Here is a 2,500-nt window from a genome sequence, read left to right on the forward strand (position 1 = left end):
CATGGCTCGCAAAGGCAATTTCTGACGTCCTTGCAAAAGGAGGGCTTACACAAATATGGAAGCACGCTAAGATAGTTACCATCCTGAAGCCAGGGAAACCGGCGAAGGGGCCGACAGTTACAAACCCATATCACGTCTGATCTGCTTGTACAAACTTTTGGAGCGCGTCTTACTGATGGGGGCCTGTCCCTGGTGCTGCCCTGCCACCCGAGAAGGCGGGCTTCAGGGAAGGGAGGTGCACCACGGAGCGGGCCATTGACCTTACAGAGCATATTATTGAGGCAGGGTTCGAAAGGAAACAGCAAACCGGTGCTGTATTTTATACCTATCGACGGCGTACGGTGCGTTGTGACGAAGCTTTCGGGCGGGTCATAACACAGTTGTGTGAGCACCATTAGAAGCACCCAAAGGGGGAAAAACGCCTTGTCGATGGTGGGCGCGCTTAAGGCTATTGTGGGGCAAAGATGCAATTCGGTTGAACGTCACTAAACCACCCTGGATGTCGAACCATTACGCGGGTGCCATAACGGACTCACCCAGATATTATGTGACTAATTGGTGATCCAACCTGGTGCCTGTTTGGCTTCGGCCATCTTGGGCTCCACACATTAAACGCTATTAGAAGCTGCTACCAAGCGATAAACGATAGAAGGGAAGGTCATGTAACAGTTAGAGGTTCAACGAAGAGTCTGAAATAGGAGAGTACATACAACATGCACGACATCGAAGAGGCAACCTAGAATTGTGTCCGAAGGAGGAACGCTGTTGATGGCCTATCCTCTTGAGGGAGTGAAAGGCCTACGTAAGTATGTAAGTAATATAATACAGTAATATCAGTACAGATGAAATCACTGAGGCGGAGATCAGAAGGGCACTTGGCAGTCTGAAAAGTGGAAAAGCTGCTGGCACAGATAACATCCCTGCTGAAGCCTTGAAAGAGGGTGGAAACATAATTGTGGATCAACTCCACCACCTGTTTAACTTGATCTGGACAAATGAGAACATACCATCTGATTGGAAGAAGGGCCTGCTAGTAAAATTACCCAAACATGGGCGATCTGTCCCAGTGCGACAAGTGGGGAGGAATCACCTTGTTGTCCATACCAAGCAAAGTGCTCACATGAATCATGCACGACAGGATAAAAGTTACTTTGGACAAAGCACTACGAGAAAAGAGCGGTCATGCACAGACCAAATTGCAACTCTAAGAATCATTGTTGAGCAGTCGATTGAATGGCAATCATCCTTATATGTATGCTTTATAGACTTTGAGAAAGAATTTGACAGCGTAGACATTGAAAGCATCTGGAACATCCTTCTCCACTACGGGGTGCCAGAACAATTTATAAACATCATCAAACGACTTTATGATGGGTTTTCCTGCCAAGTCATCCATAATGGTCGACTCTCAGAGGATTTTGACATTACATCAGGAGTTAGGCAAGGCTGTTTGCTGTCCCCACTTCTATGTCTTGTGGTATTGGACTGGGTGACAAAGACAGCATATGGCAATTCTAACAATGGCATCCAATGGACATTTTCAAAAAGACTTGAAGACCTTGAATTTGCAGATGACCTAGCCCTCCTGTCACACCGCATACAAGACATGCAGAACAAAGTCACGGCCCTGGAAAAAACAGCTCAACGAGTTTGTCTCAAGATTAATGAAGAGAAGACAAAACTACTGCGCTTAACTGCCAAACAAGAAATACAAATCACCATCTCTGGCACAGCAATAGAAGATGTCAGGGAATTTACAAACCTTGGCAGCAAAATCAGTCAGTCGGGTGGTACTGATGAAGACATCATCGATAGAATCAAGAAAGCGCGCCAGGCCTTTGCAATTTTGAGACCAATATGGAAAGCGTCCAGCATATCCACAAACACCAAAAAAATATTTAACACTAATGTTAAAGCAGTCCTGCTCTATGGGCCAGAGACTTGGCGAACAACCTTGAACACATCAGCCAAGATACAAACTTTTGTCAATCGCTGTCTTCGACAAATATTCAGGTTGAAATCGTTTGACAAATGCTGACCTTTGGACAAGAACAAACCAAGAACAAATGGATGTCCAGGTCAGACGCAGAAAGTGAAGATGGGTTGGCCATATTCCGCGGAAAGAGCCCTGCAATATAACCAAGCAGGCTCTCGAATTGAACCCGCAGGGCAAAAGAAAACGGGGTCGTCCAAAACAGACGTGGAGGAGAAGCCTTCGCCATGATTTGATCGTCTCCAATCTTACCTGGAGTGAGGCAATGGACTGTGCCAAGGACAGAAGAAAATGGAAGAGTGATGTTGAGGCTCTATGCTCCGCCAGGAGACAAGCGGTATAAGTCAAAGTAAGTCAAGTAAGTTAGAAATTAAGTAAGTAAATAAGTAAAGCACTATTCTGTTGTACAAAATTTGGGGCAAAAAAACTCGCCCTTAGACTATCGATAGCAGTTCTGTCAAAAGTCAATTCAATGCGATTTATGTTCAGAGTACGACCGATTAGGAT

At 45.4% G+C, this 2,500-nt stretch overlaps 1 protein-coding gene across 2 annotated transcripts in view; it reads left to right on the plus strand.

Annotated features, from left to right (window-relative positions):
• Nucleotides 1-2,500, plus strand: part of LOC144975404 (uncharacterized) — a 17,917-nt gene that overhangs the window by 10,911 nt on the left and 4,506 nt on the right. The gene's annotated exons all lie outside the window — the stretch shown is intronic.

This window comes from Berghia stephanieae, chromosome 6 (assembly GCF_034508935.2).
Source record: "Berghia stephanieae isolate SIO BIC M18660-M18661 chromosome 6, UCSD_Bste_1.3, whole genome shotgun sequence".
In the NCBI taxonomy this organism is placed as follows: domain Eukaryota; kingdom Metazoa; phylum Mollusca; class Gastropoda; order Nudibranchia; family Aeolidiidae; genus Berghia; species Berghia stephanieae.